Source organism: Muntiacus reevesi, chromosome 18, assembly GCF_963930625.1.
Source record: "Muntiacus reevesi chromosome 18, mMunRee1.1, whole genome shotgun sequence".
Taxonomy (NCBI): Eukaryota; Metazoa; Chordata; class Mammalia; order Artiodactyla; family Cervidae; genus Muntiacus; species Muntiacus reevesi.
Window position 1 is genome coordinate 27,537,219 of NC_089266.1, and position 18,617 is coordinate 27,555,835.

An 18,617-nucleotide genomic window follows, 5' to 3' on the forward strand; every position below is an offset into this window, starting at 1 on the left:
GGGGTTCCTCCTGGCTCTGCACTCACTGCTGACTCATCCAGGAGGGTGCCCTGGCCTCCTCAGGCCCCCAGGTCCTCATGAGCTTGTCATGAAGGTCAAAGGCAGGAGCCCTTTATCTGGTTCCAGGCAGATGACTTCTGCTGACTGTGGGGAGCTCGGGAAGAAGACAGGGTGAGCTGCGGCACTGGGGAGGTGCCTCCAGCCTTGATGACCCTCAGTTGACGGGCAGAGTCCCGGCACCCAGAGGCCTGCAGGTGGCACCGTGGGGCACAGAGCCACAGGAGTGCACCCTGCTTATGGCCACTTCATGTTCCGTTCTGCTTTTTTAAACAGACTTTATTTTTCAGAGTCCTTTTAGGTTTGGAGAATATTTGAGCAGAAGGTACAGACAGTTCCCATATACTTAAAAAATGGTTTTGTACTGATATAAAAGCAATCATTTCAGCCATGTTAAAGTGTGCATGCAACTCTGAACTTCCAAACGTGCTTTTTTTGACCCCTAGTCGGGAAATAGGATCCCACAAGCCAGGTGGCATGGCCAAAAACTTTAAAAAATGAGTAAAATAAAATAACACTACTTCCAGGTGCAAACTATTAACAGTATGTGTATAGGATGGATAAACAACAAGGCCCTACTATATAGCATAGGAACTGTATTTGTTATCCTGTGACAAACCATAATGGAATAGAAATGTATATATAAAAAAACCAAAGTGTACAGTTAGGTGACTCTAACACCTTCATGGTGCCGTGTGACCATCATCACCTCTCTTTCCAGAACATCCCTGGCATCTTCGTGGAAGCCAGAAGCCATTGGCAGTTACTCCCTGTCCTGCTTCCACCCCTGCAACCTCTGATCTATACTCTGTCTCCAGGGATTTGCCTGTCCTGGACGTTTCATACAAACAGCACCAGGCGACAGGTGACCTTTTATGTCTGGCTTCTTCCACCGAGTGCAACGTTTGTGAGGTTCACACACATGGTGGAAGGTGTCTGTACTTTAGTCCTTTTCACAGCTGAATGACAGACATCCCACTGTGCGGCTGGACACACATTTCTGATCACCTGCTGATGGACGCCAGGGCTGCGTCTCCCTTCTGGGGGCTGTGAGCAGGGCTGCCGTGGACATTCATGCACAGGTATTTTCTAACGGACACTTTTTATTTCTCCTGGATGTGCTCCAGCAAGGAAATTGCTGAGTCACGTGACAACTCTGTATTTAGCTCTTTGAGGGACGTCCGGATCATTATCTGCAGCAGCTGAACCACTTCACATTCCCAGCCGCAGCACTCAAGGGTTCCAGTTTCTCCACATCTTCCATGCCGACTCCCTGGCTTTGTGATGACTGCCATTCTCACAGGGGTGAGGCAGTGCTTCAGTTTGGTTTTGGCTTGCGTTTCCCTGATGTCTAAAGCTCTGAGCATCTCTTCCTGCCCTACTGACCGTCTGTACATCTCCTCTGCAGACACGTCTGTTCAGCTCCTTTGCCCATTTTCAACTGAGTTATTTGCCTTCCTATTATTGAGTTCCAAAGTAAGGGGTAATCACACATCGGAGTCTTTAAAACGGAAGGCGGGACATCTCAGCTTCCATTGCCAGACACGAGTCCCTGCTGTGTGCAGGCTGCCCCTCTCCCCCATATCCAGGGAGTACAGAGCGCAGCTTCCCCTGGGAGGTTCAGTTCAGTTCAGTTCAGTTGCTCAGTTGTGTCCAACTCTTTGCGACCCCATGGACTGCGGCACACAGGCTTTCCTGTCCATCACCAACTCTTGGAGCTTGCTCAAACTCATGTCCATTGAGTCGGTGATGTTATCCAACCATCTCATCCTCATCCCCTTCTCCTCCTGCCTGCAAACTTTCCCAGCATCAGAGTCTTTTCCAGTGAGTCAGTTCTTCGCATCAGGTGGCCAAAGTATTGGAGTTTCAGCTCCAACATCAGTTCTTCCCCTGGGAGGATGCTTCCAGGAAAACCCAAGGTCTTCCACCTAATTCGGGGTTCTTGAAAGTGTTTCCCAGCCAAGATCTGCCCTTCCTCTAAGCATCAGTGCCGCTGCCGCTTCCTCTGAACACAGAAATAGCTACAGTGTCTTCTTAAAATAGAATTACATACATACTTTTTTCTGCCCGTCACTACACATGACTCCTGATTTCCCATTTCTCATTAGATTTCTCTTCCAGACTCCTTCCACTCGCCGAACTCCTCACCTGGGGTAGAGCGGTATCTTCCAGCACCTCGCCCCCAGCCCTCTCTACTCCCTGGTCCCCCACCCAGCAATCCCTGCTCCTCCGTCCCCTCCACCACCACCACAAGGAATCAGTCTTCACCTCCTGTAACTGTTCCTCTGGGGTTCAGGTCTCATCACCTCCCACCTGCACAATGGAGGCGGCTGGCCTCCCAGCCTCCCTCCCCCATTTCCAAAGCATCCTCCACCAACAGCAGGTGGCCCTTGTTCAGAGCCCTGCAGTGGCTCCTGACTGCTCAGACAGAAACCCAGTCCTCACAGGGCGGCACAGGAGACCCACCATGAGTGGCCTCCTTCATTCACTGGTTAATTCACTCATTCATTCAGTTTTCTGAGCACCTACAGTATGCGAGGGCCTGGGACACAATGGACAAAAGGCCAGGCTTTGAGGGTCAGTGGGCTTCACAGGGTGGACCTGGGGGAGACAGTGGGGACAGAGAAGAGGAGACCAGACCCAGGGAGCAGGTGGCTTCCTGGAGGGGTGGCACCCCCAAGTACTCCACCCACAGCAAATCACCTCCAGCTCCAAGAATGCACCTGCTGTCCCTGCAAACCCACGGAAGTCCCCCCTCCCCGCCAGACTCCCCAGCCTTCAGACCTAACTGAAGTCCCCGGGAGCTGAGCCCTTGGCCCTGCCTTTGAGACACCTCCGGCCCTTTGGAGACCCCCATCACAATGCTGATCTCATCCAGTTACTGTGTTCCCTATGACTTTCTGGGAAATGAACTGCCATCCTGGGGTTCCTTCTTCTGCTGTAGGCGCAGGGGGAGTACCCCAGCCCTGACCCACCCCCCCTCCCCCGCCTCACACCCCCACCAGGGAGGAGGAGGCCGCTGCCTTCTCTCTCCAGAGTTCCACCCTCTGCAAGTCCAGGCTTCTCAGTCAGGGGACACTGGGCACCGTCTGGAGACATCCGTGGTTGCCACAGCTGGGAGGTGCCATGGACACCGGTGAGGCTGGGACGCTGCTCAGCCTCTTACAACGTGGGGTCCGGGCCTAGAGCCAGGGGGTTGATGAAGTTTCCAACGTGGGCAGATGTCTGTCCAGGTGTGGGTAGGGTGAGTGTAGTCCTGGGTCCTGTGGGTGCTCACTGGGAGACGCAGGTGCATCCAAGGCACAGGGCGGGGGCACGTGATCGCATCCCAGCAGAGGAGCAAGAGGAGGTGGTACCCCACTTGCCTTCTGTCTGGCCCAGGCAGGCCCACCCAGGGCAACCCTGTGTGGCTTCCTGCCCTCCGCTCCCGTCCACACAGGAAGCCCCTGAGATGCTGGTGTAAACCAGGCCCCGACCCGGACCCACACGTTCTCTAAATCTGCACAGGCCTCACGTGTGCAGGGCCAGGCCCCTGGGCTTTTTCAGCTGAAGCTTTAGGGCCCCGCTTTGACCCTGAGAACCCGCCCCCCATCACACTCTTGTGCAGGTCTTCCAACCCTGGCACGTGAGCACGAAGGTACAGTTAAATCTGATTTACAAAAGAAAAGGGATTCCCTGCCCCCTGAGAGCTGGGAACAGTTCAGATTAGTTACACAACTTGTTGTCTTTTTTAGTGGCCCAGACACCTGAGGGGTGAGTCTGTGTGGGTCTGAATCACCCCACCTCAGCAAAGTCCAGCAGAGGCCTTAGCACAGGGCCATCCCAGGAGCTGTTTGTGGACCTCTGAGCACGGATGGGCCTCACAGCTGCCCACCTGGCCTTCATGTCTGTATCACTTAGGAGGAACACATTTAACTGCAAAACACCAAATTACAACCAACAGAGACAAACAAGTGGATGGGAAGTTCTTTTATCCCCATAACACAACTAGAAACAGGCAGTTGCTAGCATAGGAATCTTGACTTCACCATCCCTAATACAATTGACCTCTCAGCATTATGCTTTGACCTCACAGTCACAAGATGGCTGCCATAACTCTAGTCATCACACTTGGGTTCCAGGCAAGCCAAAGGTAAAGGAAAGGTCAAGGGCTGCAGTAGCTGCACCTCTTTTCATCAGGTAAGCAAATGCTTTCCCAGAAATGTCTCCAGCATACTCTCACTTTAGGACTGATGGGCCAGAACCGGGTCACACGACCAGCATGAAAAACTGGGAAATTTGATGGCAAAATGATCATGACTGGCTTAGAGCATTGTATCAAAAACTAATCAAGGTTTTGTGAGCACAAAAGGAATAGGTGTTAGGAATGAGACCAATGGTGTCTGCCTCAATTTCCAGTCCTATAGTTGAGGTTGCTACTAAAAAGTCCGCTTTTCCCTCACGCTTGGTTCTCCCAGGCCTGAGGCTCTGTGTGGGTAAATCATGGCTCCTTTGCCTACCCTCCCCCATCTGCCTGCAGCTCCATCCTGTGCATCTTCCCAGGAAGCCTTCAGTGTATTCTCGACACCTGTCCAGGAGGCCTCTCCCAGCAGAGATCATCCAGTCACTCGGCGAAGCTGCACTGTGTCCCCAGGACAAGGAAGGATGGTCCATGAGTCACTGCTCAGCAAAGGCTGGGTCAGTGGATTCTGAAGAATAAACACAGCATTCCCAGTTACTCCATCTGAGCAGCTGTCACATCTCCCCACAAATAACTGCGGGGCTTACATGTAGAATCCAGAATTCTAAAGAAACGGACCTAAAAATAACCAGAGGCAGGAGGACATGCTCCCAGGCAGACAACATTTAGACAAATATGGGAAGCAGAGAGAAGGGTTGGGGACAAGGCCAGGGTAATGACAGCGGCCAGGGGCAGGGCACCTACTGTGTGCCAGGTGCTGACCGAGGCTCATTCAGGCACCAGGGCCTCACTGGGTCCTCCAGCCAGCTTGGGAAGCTTTGTCATCTCCCTGATCCACAGACAGGACACCAGGGCTGTCGGGGAGAAGATGTGAGCTCTGTGGTCCCCCAGCTTGTCGTTCCCTGGCTGTACGTGAGCCCTGTGCCTCAGTATCCTCATCTATAAAATGGGATGATAGCACTACCTACCTCCTGGGCTCACTGGGAAAACTACGTATTCATATCAACACAGGTAAAATGCTCAGAACAGGGCTGGCAGGAAGTGTGCCTTTGAGCTGTGTGACCGGAGCAAATCCCCCAAGCCTCGGTTTCCGTATCGATTCAATGGTGATAGGATTTCCCTCCTCGTGTGATTGTTGAGATAGTGGTCCAGGTGACATGTAAGCACAACACTCAGTGGCTGGTTTATGAGCCTTACCAGCTCCTTCCCACCCATCGCTGTGCTGTTATCACCCACTCCACAGCTGACCCCTCCAAACCACCCTGATGATAAGCTCCAGCTCTGGGCTGACTTCACAGAAACAAAAGAAGTGTTTAAACACACCTCTACGGCTGGGAGGAGGAGGCCATGCACAGTGCTCACCAGGAGGTGGGCCGTCCACTTCCAGGTCCTTTCTGTGGGATGTGTATTGACTAGAAGGTAAGCATATCTGCTCACTCAAACCTGGGGGTGGTCCAGGTGAGGATCTGGGGGGCAGGTTTGCAGGAGGCAGAGGGGCAGCCCTGGTTATCTCACAGGCAGAAGAGCTGGGCAATGCCATGAGGTGCAGCTGAGCCCTCGGGCAGTGTCCACCTCTGTCCCCAGATCAACACCAGCTGCTTGTCCTGCATCTGCTGCAGCCCGCCCCCCCCCCATTCCCTACTCCCCACCGGGCCACGTTGCAATTGCCCTGGTCCACATGGGGCTCAGGGTGGGTCTCCTTGGAAGCAGATTCCAAGGTGAGGGCTCCAGAGCAGTGACTTCTGTGGGAGGTGACCCCCGCCCCCAGAAGCACGGGGAGCAAGCTGAGGCGGGCGGGTATGCTGACCAGGCGCTCAGCATCGGAGCCTGAGCCCCAAGCGGCGCCAAAGCTCACCGTCCAGGCGGGCGGTGGGCCGAGTTCCCGACTCTGCAGCCTTCTGGAGGCTCACCCTGGGCTGGTTGCCGAGCCTCCTCCGCTAAAAGGTGAGCTCGGCCTGAGAGAGCAGACGTGAGGGCTGCAGGTGGAACCCGGGCGTCAACAGGGCTTTGCAAAGTGAGGGAGGGAGTCATCGCCAGGGGAGCAGCGCCACCTGGTGGACAGCTGAAGAATGACCGGCACTGGCCGCCGGTTGGTGGTGGCGGGTCGGGGGACGGCCCCCAGAATCCTCGCCTCGCCCTGGTCACCAACACTGTCTGGTTGGTTCCTCTTTACCTTCTTCCTGACGAGGCTTCCTGGGGTTCCGCCTGTCGCAGGCACCACCCAAGGTCCCAGTCTGGGTAGGCCCTTCAGGTTCCGGGTGCCTCTGACCAGTGGGCCGCAGGCAGCCCTCTCCCCAGCTCAGTGCTGACGACCAGCAGGCGTGTCACTGACGGATACGGAGGCAGCCTCGTGCCTTCTTTCCCTCGCCAGCCCAGCGATGCCCGGGGTCCTGCCCGCTTTCACTCCCGGTGGCCCGGTATGGAGAATCAGTCACAGGCAGGTCAGCAAACCTGTAAATAGCCAGCAAGTGGATACAGCATCTCTGGGACTGCTGGGCTCGTGTCGTAGTCCTTAACCCTCAATCTGGACTTGGTTCTGTTCCCTTTCAGGAATCCCCAGGCCCGGGAAGCCAGGGTGCTGGAAGAAGCCTTCAGTATCCTCTGTCCTGTCATTCAGGCAGGTGGCCCCTATTCCCTGGGGTCGCTGACTGACTATGACCGGAAATGATGGTGACCATGGCCTTCCAAGCATCTCTGTGTCCCCTCTTCCCCTGCTGAGGACCCCAGTCATTGGATTCATGCCTAAATCCACGGTGATTTCACCTTGAGATCCTTACCTAATTACAGCTGCAAAGACCCTGTTTCCACAGGAGGTCACATCTGGGGGACCAGGGGAATGTGAATTTGGGGGAGTGGACGCTGCTCAACCTCCACAGCCAGGATCATCTCCCAACCCCCCACCTCTTCCCAGTTTCCCTCCCTCTCCAGAGCCAACCCTTAGCCTGCCCTTCTTCTTGGCTCCCTCTTACTTTTGCCCCCTGACCACTCAGGCTTTTCTTCCCTCCTGCCAGTCACCCCCAGCCTTATTCTCTGCCTCTTCTGTTGGCAGCGGTACCCTCCTCCCCACCCCCACAGTGGACCAGAGTCTAGGGGCCCTCAGCACCGTTCCCGCCTCCGCTGCCTCCCTGGACAGAGACAGGAAGCTGAGACCCTGCTCCTGATCCCGTGCAGCTAGGTTCCAGATTAGAAACTGCCCCGACCGTACAATGCGCTGACCCCCGAGACCAGGAAGGATAGCAAGGAAGGGGATCCTTCCTGCCTTAGGGTGGGGGTATTTGCTGCTGCTGCTGCTTCTGCCCAGTCTCCAGGGTTCAGGCTTGTGAGTGTCGGGGGGCTGCTGTAGTGGCAAGAGGGTTCCTGGTTTCCCACAGTCTGGGTCATAGCAGAGATGGACAGTTCATTCTGGAGTCTGACTCTGTAAGCCAGGTGACAATTTGACAATTCAGTTCTAATTGCTGTGTTAGTTAGGACAGGTGAGGCTGTGCTGTGATAGCAGGTAGCCCTGAGATCTCAGTGACTTTTAAGCCTTAAAAGAATGAAGATTGTTGTAAGACCAGAAACTATAACACTCCTAGGGGAGAACATAGGCAAAACACTCTCCGACATAAATCACAGCAAGATCCTCTATGACCCACCTCCCAGAATATTGGAAATAAAAGCAAAAATAAACAAATGGGACCTAATGAAACTTAAAAGCTTTTGCTATAAGCAAGGTGAAAAGACAGCCTTCAGAATAGGAGAAAATAATAGCAAATGAAGAAACAGACTAAGGATTAATCTCAAAAATATGCAAGCAACTCCTGCAGCTCAATTCCAGAAAAATAAAGGACCCAATCAAAAAATGGGCCAAAGATCTAAACAGACATTTCTCCAAAGAAGACATACAGATGGCTAACAAACACATGAAAAGATACTCAATATCACTCATTATCAGAGAAATGCAAATCAAAACCTCAATGAGGTACCACTACACACCAGTCAGGATGGCTGCTATCCAAAAGTCTACAAGCAGTAAATGCTGGAGAGGGTGTGGAGAAAAGGGAACCCTCTTACACTGTTGGTGGGAATGCAAACTAGTACAGCCACTATGGAGAACAGTGTGGATATTCCTTAAAAAACTGGAAATAGAACTGTCATATGACCCAGCAATCCCACTTCTGGGCATACACACCGAGGAAACCAGATCTGAAAGAGACCCATGTACCCCAGTGTTCATCGCAGCACTGTTTATAATGGCCAGGACATGGAAGCAACCTAGATGCCCATCAGCAGACGAATGGATAAAGAAGCTGTGGTACATATACACTGTGGAATATTACTCAGCCATTAAAAAGAATTCATTTGAATCAGTTCTAATGAGATGGATGAAACTGGAGCCCATTATACAGAGTGAAGTAAGCCAGAAAGATAAAGACCAATACAGTATACTAATGCATATATATGGAATTTTAAAAGATGGTAATGATAACCCTATATGCAAAATAGAAAAAGAGACACAGATGTACAGAACAGACTTTTAGACTCTGTGGGAGAAGGCGAGGGTGGGATGTTCAGAGAGAACAGCATTGAAACAAGTACACTATCAAGGGTGAAACAGATCACCAGCCCAGGTTGGATGCATGAGACAAGTGCTCAGGGCTGGTGCACTGGGAAGACCCAGAGGGATGGGAAGGAAAGGGAGGCGGGAGGGGAATCGGGATGGGGAACACATGTAAATCCATGGCTGATTCATGTCAATGTATGGTAAAAACCACTACAATATTGTAAAGTAATTAGCCTCCAACTAATAAAAATAAATGGAAAAATAAATAAATAAAGAAAGAATAAAGGTTGAGCATGACTTTTTTTTTTTTTTTTTTTTTTTTTTTGCTGCACTGTGAGGCATGTAGGATCTTTGTTTCCCTTCTTCGTTTCCCGACCAGGGATCGAACCCTCACCTCTTGCAATGAAAGCATGGAATCTTTACCACTGGACTGCTGGGAAGTTCTGAGCAATGACTTTTTAAATACATCACCAAGTCATGGTCAATCAGAGAAAGAATTGATGAGTTGGGCCTCACTGGAATTTAAAACCTCTGCTCTGTCAAAGGCACTGTCAAGAGGATGAGACAGGCAGAAAGTGACTTCTCACTCAGGCTTCACGTCTGACCCGAGGGGCTGGGAGACACCACTCATCAGAGTCACCTCGGGGCCCAGGCTGATGCTCTGTCCTGGTGATGGTGGGCAGCTCTGGGCAGAGGGAGAAGGGAACTGCAATCCTGTTCTTGAAGCTGCTTCCTGAAGGTGGTGTCCTCACTTCTGTTCATGTTTCATTGACCAGAACCAGTCTCCTGCCACCCTGACATCAAAGAAAGTGGGGCGTCCATGCCATCTCGCCTGGTGCTGAGAGTAAGCCGGAGCCCCTGTGATGGCCACACACCACAGTCTGCAAGTTCACATGGAACACTGCCTCATGCACACTCGTGCACTCACACACACACAGACAACACACACACAACTCCTCGGCACACCCAACTCGTTTGATCGGTTGATCAGCTGATCCTCAGGTGTTCCGAGAAAGTATCCTCAGTTTGAGGAGGGAATCATTTCCTAAGCAGTTGATCAAACATTTACTGAGAAATGGCTCTGCTTGCAGAGCCAGATTGAGGCCCCGACGGCCAAGCTTGTGTCTCTGGACCCTTTCCTGGCTCTAGCAAATGCTAGGAAGTGGTCAGCATCAGTCTTTGTGACCAGATCTGCAGTGTAGTGACGTACAGTTAAATTCACCGGTTTTTAGTGTATGCATCTATCTTGTGTGCTGTGTTCAGTTGCTCAGTTGTGTCTGACTCTGCAACCCCATGGACTGTAGCCTACCAGGCTCCTCTGACCATGGGGATTCTCCAACCAAGAATAGTGTAGTGGGTTGCCATGCCCTCCTCTGGGGGATCTTCCCAACCCAGGGATCAAACCTGGGTCTCCTGCATTACAGATTGGCCTTCCCCCATGCCCAGGCCCTGTCTCGTTCTCTGTCCCTGCCATCTCCATGCTCTCAGAACATCATGTAATAGAATCACACAGTCTCCAGCCTGGAGATCTGGCTCCTTCCACCCGGCATAGTGCATTCCAGGCTCATGGACAGCTCTGTCTGCACTGCAGTTCATTCCTTTTTATTGCTGAATAATATTTCATTGTATGGATGTGTCACGTTTGGCATATCCATTCACCAGTTGACGAACATTTGGGTTGTTTTCAGTTTGGGGCAATTATGAATAAAACTGCCACGAGCATATGTGCGGACATATGTTTTCATTTCTCTTGGGTAAACACCTAGGAGTGGAAAGGCTGGATCGTATGGGGAGTATATATTTAACTGTATAAGGAGCTGCCAGACTGTTCTCAAGAGTGACTGCACATTTCACGTTCCCGCAGCCACGTGCGAGCGCCCCCGCCATCCAAGCCCTGGATCCTCACCGGAACTTGGTGTTACCCGTTTTCCCTCGTGGCCGTGTTGGAAACTGTGGTAGGCATGGTTCCCACTGAACCTCTTCTTTGGGAAGCCATCTACTCGGACCTTTGCTCGTCTCGGCTGGGTTATTTGTCTTCTCACCGAGTTGGGAGGGTTCTGACTTTGTCTAGGAGAGCAGGGCGTGCAGAGGGGTCAGAGCAGGGTCACTCTGGGCAGGAGGGGAGGAGAGCTGTCTGCCACCAACACCTTTTGTCACTCACCTCTTACCCACCCCCCCTTGCCATTCATCTTTCATACCAGTCCCCAGGTTCACTGGGCCTTTCTAACGTGAAGAGCTGTCCAGGCTTCTTTAGCCTTGGCTAAACCCCTTCTCTTGGCCCAGCATCCAAGTCCCGGCCTGCCCAGTCCTGGGGACAGCCCTGGTCGCTCTCCCCACTCCCATCACCACCTGTGACCTGATAGCTCCTCAGGCTGGAGCCCATGATGCTCCAGCACAGCAGCCCTGCCGCAGGGCCTTTGCACTTGCTATTCCCTCTGCTTGCCTGTCCCTCCTTCCTCAGGCCACTGCTGGCAGCCCTGCCCCCATCACCCCCATCATGCTGGGCCCTCATCAGTTGACTTGGTCTGTTCGCCTCTCATTGGACTGAAGATGCCCAGGAGAGAACCTGGGATCGCTGAGTCCCCAGGGCCTGACGCAGAGTCAGCCGTCAATACACACATGCTGAATGAATATGTGAAATAGTGGGTGAGATTGCCTTTCACAATGTGCTATGTCCACAGAGGAAACTGTGGTTCAGAAGGGGAGGGGTGACCACGACGGCCGCAGTCAGACACCTGGGCGGCTGCCTGTCCACACCGCCTCTGATCAGGGACCCAGAGACACATGATGCACACCTGCTGCCCACATGTCACAAAGGGTACACACTCACAGCCTCACGCAAACGTTCGGTTCACCCACCCATACACATGGGCACACAAACCACGCATGCCTGCCTCCCAAGCACAGGCCCGGGTGACTGACAGTCCAGGACTTCACGGGCTTCCGTCACCATGACAACGGACAGCGCCAGCTTGGGTGTGAACAGCAGCCAGGAAGGACTTGAGCAGTGCATGTCAGGGCTGTGGCAATGGTCCCAGGCTCCCCACAGACCCCTGGTGCCAGCCCTTCCTGGGGACAAGGTGGCGTCTCAGACGTGTGGAAACTGCACTTGTTCATCTACTTCCGGGGCAAGACGCCCACCCCCCAGGGTCTGTGCCAGGTGCAGCGTGGACCCAGCACTTCACACGTGTGCTCTCCCTGACTCCTCACCGTCCTCCAGATGAGCACTGCCAGGGAGCCCATGCCGCAGGTGATGAGCTGAGGCTCAGAGAGGGAAAGTCTCTTGCTCAGGGCCACACAGCAGCTAGCCAGCAGAGCTGAAAGCTGGACCACTGCCCTGGGCTCCATCTCAGCCAGCACGGATTCTCCAGTAGTGAGCAGCTGGCCACCCTCTGCAAGGTAGTGAGACCCCCATTATGAGTGGTGTTCAAACAGAAGTTGTCAGAGAGCTGCTAGGGAAAAGGATTAGGCACTGGGGGCAAGGGCCTCTCATTAGTCTTTGAGTTGCGACATGACAAGTTATTTGGTGAGCATAACTGGAAAGAAACCAGCTTCAGGAATAGCTGAATCCAGCTCTCCAACTTCAAACCCAACTTCTGGGTTTCCCTCTCTGCTGTTTACTTTATTCTCAGACCAGCTTTCCCTGGTCTGGGTGGTCCTTAGAGCTCCAGATTTACATCATAGAAACTTAGCAGTCCCAAGAGCAAACTCAGTAAACATTTGTCAAGTGAATGCTAAAGCACGGACAGGGTAGGGGCTTGAGTCCCAGAGAATCCCAGCCCGGCTTCTGGGAGAGAAGCCCAGGCACCCGTGTCCACTTGGACACAGCACAAGGCCTGTTTCTCTGTGTGGGAAGGACAGTGACTCTGAAATGTCAGGTGGTGGACTGGTGTTGACTGTGCCCTAGGCTCTGTCCCGAGCACTTCACACATATAAACCTATGGAAATCTCACAGCAGCCTTGGAAGGCTGTCACAGTCTCCATCACCTGGAAGGGAATCTGAGCCAACGATAAGTGAGGTGCCGAGCTTGAGGCAAGGCTGGAGCCTCAGGGCCACTCAGCCAGCCAGAGTCGGGTGTCCACCTCCCACAGGGGCAGGATAACAGTCCCAAAGCCCACATCCCTCCAGGGGTGCCCAGGGCCACTCTGCCAGGCCACCCTGGGGATGCTTCGGATGGAGCCTTGAGGAGCTGAAGGTCCCAGTGGCTGGGAGCTGTGTCTGGTCTCAATTTTCCCATCTGTAGAATGGGTAGGTCACTCCATTCATGAATGTGGCTCTTGTGTTGTGCTGGACAGCAGTAGCGTAAACCTGAGCTGTAGCTGTTGTGACTGGGAATCACAGAAAACATTTTTTATCTCCTTTAATTAGTGGCTGCTGACACCGCTCTCAGCAGCAGCTTCCAGGGCTCCAGACGTCAGACTCAGGTTCTCCTCCTAGTTCTGTCTGCACTTTATCCACCCCTCCCCCACCCCCCAGGCAGGCCGCTGGGCATTTCCTTTCCCAGGCAGTTTTGCTGGTGTCTCTGCCAGCCAGGAAGAGGTGGTCACCAGTGCTGGCCCGCAGCCCCGCCAGGCAAGGTGGCCGCACTCAGAGTGGCCTGGACACCTCCTCCCTGGAGGGGACACCTGCTGAGATCCAGTTTCCTGCCAGGCAGCTGGAGGCGGGCTCAGCACAAGACTGAAGTCGGTTTAAGGACAGGAAGGAAGCAGGCCGTTTCTGGCACACCTGGGTTTCCCTCAAGGTTTGTACCAGATGCACATACCTGCCCTACACACCTGTGCCTCACACCCCAGCATGTGCACACACACGCACACACATGGATGGACTCGGCCCTGCACCGGGGGCTTCCCCCTCCCCCAGAGCCCCCAGTCAGCTGCCTCCTCCAGGATGACCTCAGTGGAGCACAAGAAGCCGCAGACACAGGCGGACAGTCCCGGAGACGGCACAGGTGGACAGCTCCATGGTCCATCACACGACGAGACCCTGGCCCCTCCCCTCCCACCTCAGCCGGAGAAGGGAGGCAGGCCACCCAGGTGTGGGGGCTCCATCAGGAGGGAGGGGAGACTGGGTCCCAGCAGGTGGCTCCCCGCCCAGCCCGCCCTGCTGGCTTGGTCACCTCCCCACCCAAGCGTCCAGGCTGTGCCTCCGCCCTGCACGCTCCCAGCAGCCGGGCCTCCAGTCTCCACCGGAAGAGCTTATCACCGATGACTTTCCAGACAGAAATCGATAGAAAACGTTTTATCTCCTTCCCCAGGGGCAGGCCGGCCTGAGAGCAGAGCCGGCTCCCGTTACTATGGCGACGCTCCTGGCCCCCTCCCTCACTTCCCACTCCCTTCTCCCCTCCCCGCCCCCTCTTCCACTTCCCCCGCTGGTGCCCCCAGTCTCCTGCCCCCTTCCCACAGAGCTGGCCCTGCTGCCTGGGGGCTGCACACAGCCTGGTGGCTGCAGAATTGCCATTCGGTGGGCCTGAGAGGGATGGCCTGAGGGCCCTCGGGTCCAGCCACCCCTGACCTTGGGGCCCTCTGCTTCCATGCCAAAGTGCAGCTCTTGAAGCCAGCTTGGCCCCATCCCTCTGCCAGGCACTGGCCTCCGTGTCTGTGACACTTCTCTGATCACTAAGCTTAGTTTTCCCTCTGAATGATCAGATGGGGGACAGTATGTCCCTACAGGGTACTGTGGGCACCCCAGAGTCTGGACCTGTAAAGCAGGGAGCACAGGAGTGGTCAAGAAACACCAACCATGGCAGACAGGCCTCAATCTGCACACCCATAGAACGGGTACATGAGAGATCATATAGTTGTGAGGTCTAAGTGGGAGATGGGGGAAACCGTCCGGCCCTCTGCCCAACATGTTCTAAACAGTGCATCCTCTGGAAGGACCATCGTCCAGGCCCTGCTGACCACCAGGTGTGGGGCGGGAGGAGGTGGGAGGAACAGATGTGCCCTGCCCTCCGCGAAGGCTCCCGGGTCGCCGCCTCCTTGTGGCCTGTGCTGGAGTGATGCCCCACCGGGTCCATGTAACTGGTGCCCTCCTTCCACCCACAGGGCCGCGTAGGTTTTCTTCCTACCTGCAGGCTGGGGGCTTACTCCCTGCTTCCTCCTGGACTGCCCAGCCCCGTGCGGTCAGCCATGCCCCAAACCTTCAGGACAGGAGGTGATACATACAGACCAGAGACTGGAGCCAGACCGGAGATGGGGGGTAACTCAGCCCCGCTGCCCAGGGGCGGTCCTGTGGCTGCTGGATAATGGCCCCAAAGATACCCACACTCCAGCCCCGAACCTGGGCGTGTGACGGCAGAGGGCAGAAGGGACCCTGCACGTGTGACCAAGGGAAGGTCCTCAGATGCGGGAGGGTCCTGCCTTAGCTGGGTGTGCCTTGAATGTCATCACAAGTGTCTTTTCAGAAAGAAACTGGGGAGAACCAACACAGGCAGGAGGAGGGACAATGACGGAGGTAGGGAGGTGGGGGTGGGGGCATGGGCCGAGGGAGGCAGGCAGTCCCAGAACCTGATGGGAGACACGGCTGTCCCCTGGAGCTGCGGAAGCTGGCACCCTGACGTCTGCCCGGCGGTGCTGAGCTGGACCGCTGAACTCCAGGACTGTGGGAGTCAATGTACGCAGTCCTAGGGTGGCAGGTCAGTGGCCATGGGTCACGCCAGCCACGGGAGAGGCACACAATCACCCGCTGCCCCTGCATTTGCGTGAACCGACACACTCCTCCACCCTCCCTGCGCTCCTGGGAAGCTTACATGAGCTGGTAGGTGCAAAGAGCTTAAACAAGCAAGAAGTATTGTTTTAAAAAGGATTGTGCAAAAAATGGCCTGCCCAACCCTGAGGAGGACAGCAGTCCTGCCCTCAAGTAACTCACCACCCAGAGCCAGAGAGACTCGCAAAGGGTAGTGATCACCCGGAAGGTCACAGGACAACTGAGGCGGCTGGCGGGCGTCTGGGAGGGCTTCCTGGAGGAGCCCACTCTTGATCTGAGCCTGGAAGGGTGTGGAGGGAGCAGCCAGACAGGACAAAGAGGGAAGGGCATATCTGGCAGAGGTAACAGCAGGGGGGACACTCGGAAAATAGGGAGACGAGGCCATGGAGGGACCTGTAAGGCAGCCAGGAGGGATGAGCAGGGAAGGATGTGAACAGGTCAGCCCTGGGGTGTGGGGGGCCTTGCAAGCCAGGGACGGACACAGCGGAAGGAAAAGGGCCACTGCAAGGAGGGTGGATGGGGTGTTGAAACAGGACACAAGTTACAGAGGCTGTGAGCCCGGGGTGAGCAGTGGGTGGAACTGACAGGATTTCACGACCACCTGGACGAGGCGGGTGAGTAGGGGTGGGTCGGGGGAGCTTGGGGCAACTTGCCCAGATGACCGTCATTACCTCTAATGCCAGAGCCGAGCCCACCACACACACACCCGGGGACGTGCCAGGGTGTGGGGGGGAGCTCATCTCAGTCTCAGTTCTCACAGCCCTGACACTGTGATTGTCCACACCGTGCAGTGGGGTGGGGAGGGGAGACGGAGCCCAGACATGGAGCAGGGGTGCAAGGGGGCCAGGGCCTGGGGGGTGGAATAGCTTTTATGTAAACTAGACAAAAAAGGGTTCGAGGACTGCTTTTGTAATAGTTTTTTATTACCAGAAAGAAAGAAGGGAGAGAGGGAAGGAGGAAGAAAGAAAGAAGGACTCCCTGGTGGTCCAGTAGTTAAGAGTCCACCTTCCAGCACAGAGAAATGGGTTCGATCCCTGGTCGGGGAATGAAGATCCCACATGCCACAGGGCAACTAAGCCCAAGCACTGCACCTACTGAGCCTGTGCACTCTACAGAGCCCAGGCTCTGCAATGAGAGATGCCCACACACCACAGCTAGAGAAGCCCGCATGCCTCAATGAAGACCCAGTGCAGCCAAAATTAAATAAATAAATAAAACCATCTTTTAAAAGAGAAGGAAGGAAGGGAGGGAGGGAGAGAAGGGGGAAGAAGGAAGGAAGAAAGGAAAAATAGATGTTCTAATAGCAGCAAAGCCCGAAGATCCTGATGCTGGGAAAGACTGAAGGGAAATGGAGAACAGGGCAGCAGGGGACGAGATGGCTGGATGACATCACCAATTCAATGGACATGAATTGAGCAAACTCTGGGAGATGGTGAAGGACAAGGAAGTCTGGTGTGCTGCAGTCATGGGATCGAAAAGAGTTGGATAAGATTTAGTGACTGAATAACAACAACAAGCACTTTTATTTTCACCACTGTTAATAAACAAAAAATCTGCAGAGCCTGAAAGTAGGACAATTCTGACTCTCTATTTAGGAAAGACCTGTGGGCTCCATCACCCTTAGGACGGTGCACATGCAGTGAGAGCTTCCAGCTGGAGGCAGCTCTGTGACCAAGAGCTCAGCTGCATTGGTGAGGTTTTATTTCTCCAGCTGACAATGGTGGCTGCTGCGGTGATCACTGAATGCTTCTTGGACCTTCTTGACGATCCTAAACAATTTTACAGTTTAGCATGGGAATCACTGATGCTCCCCAGCTGTCCACTAAAGTGGGTCTGAGGTCCCAAGCCGTACTCATCCGATGACAGGACCCCGGTCCTTGCAGCCAACCTGAGTCCCTTTCACCACATGCTCCTTGTCTGCACAGCCCTGAGGAGGGGGGCTCCCTCCCTCTGGAGCCAGTGCACAGCCCTCGTTGAACAGTTCTCACTGTGGGAAGGTCCTGCCTCATGAAGAGTCCTTCCACCTACTGGAAATCAGTGTGCATATGAGTACAGATGGCCAGGGAAGCCCTTCAGATCTTTGAGGATGTCAGGCCCTGCCTTCCTCACCCCAATTTTTCTTTCTCCAGGCAAAGCAGCCTCAGTTCTCTCAGAGACAAGTGACAGAAGAGAAACTTAGGCTGTTTATGCAGACAGGTAAACTATATTGGCTTCGGTGTATCACAAGCTTCAGGCATAGCTGGATCCAGGTGCCCAGCTGGTGTCTCTGTGTGTGTTTCAACACTGTTCTACATGTTGGCTTTATCCTCAGGTCCACAGCCAGCCAACTTCCCATCCCCTGAAGGTTCTAGCGAGGCTCGTTGCTCCCTGCAAAACCACCAGCAGGCTTGGGTCATGTGGCCATCCCTGAACCAGCCACTGTGGCCAGGGAAACAGAGCACTCTGATTGGTTAAACCCAAATCACAGGAGCGTCAATGCATCCCGGAGGCAGTGTCAGCCCCGGTTGAACCACGTGGGCAGAAAGTGGGAAGGAATGCTCCCGGGAAATCAAGGTGTTATTACCACCAAGAGACAAGGTGTGTGAGTTAAGACTGAGGTTCTGTCACAGAGATCCACAGCGGCTGAGCCAAGGTGGAACTTTATCTTCTCTGACGTTCCTTAGACGCGATCAGTCCTGGGCTGATGCAACTCATTCTGACAGCAGGCCCCAGCAGCTGAGTATTATCCACATTGGATGTAAAAGCTGTGAAAACACGACCACATTTGCTGCTGCTGTCCTGGCCACTCATAAACTCAGTTCCCACTCAAACATCCGCCCTGCTCAGCAGGTCTCCTCGCCTCTGCCCTCAGGATCTTTTCTGTCCGAGTCACATATGCAAATTGATGACAAAGGAAGTCTTCGCATCTTGCTGAAGCTGTAGAATGTGCTGAACTTGCTGGGAGATGATGCTAGAGAACTCAGGGATCCCACAGACAGTCGCTGACAAGCTGAGGCTCTTTCTGGCTCCACCGGCAACGTCTGAAGAATGAGAACACCCAGCCTGAAGGACAACACAGTACTCCAGGGAGTGAATTGAATGTCACAGAACTCAGAGGCACGGGTGAACCGGGCGCTTTGAGTAGTTAGTGC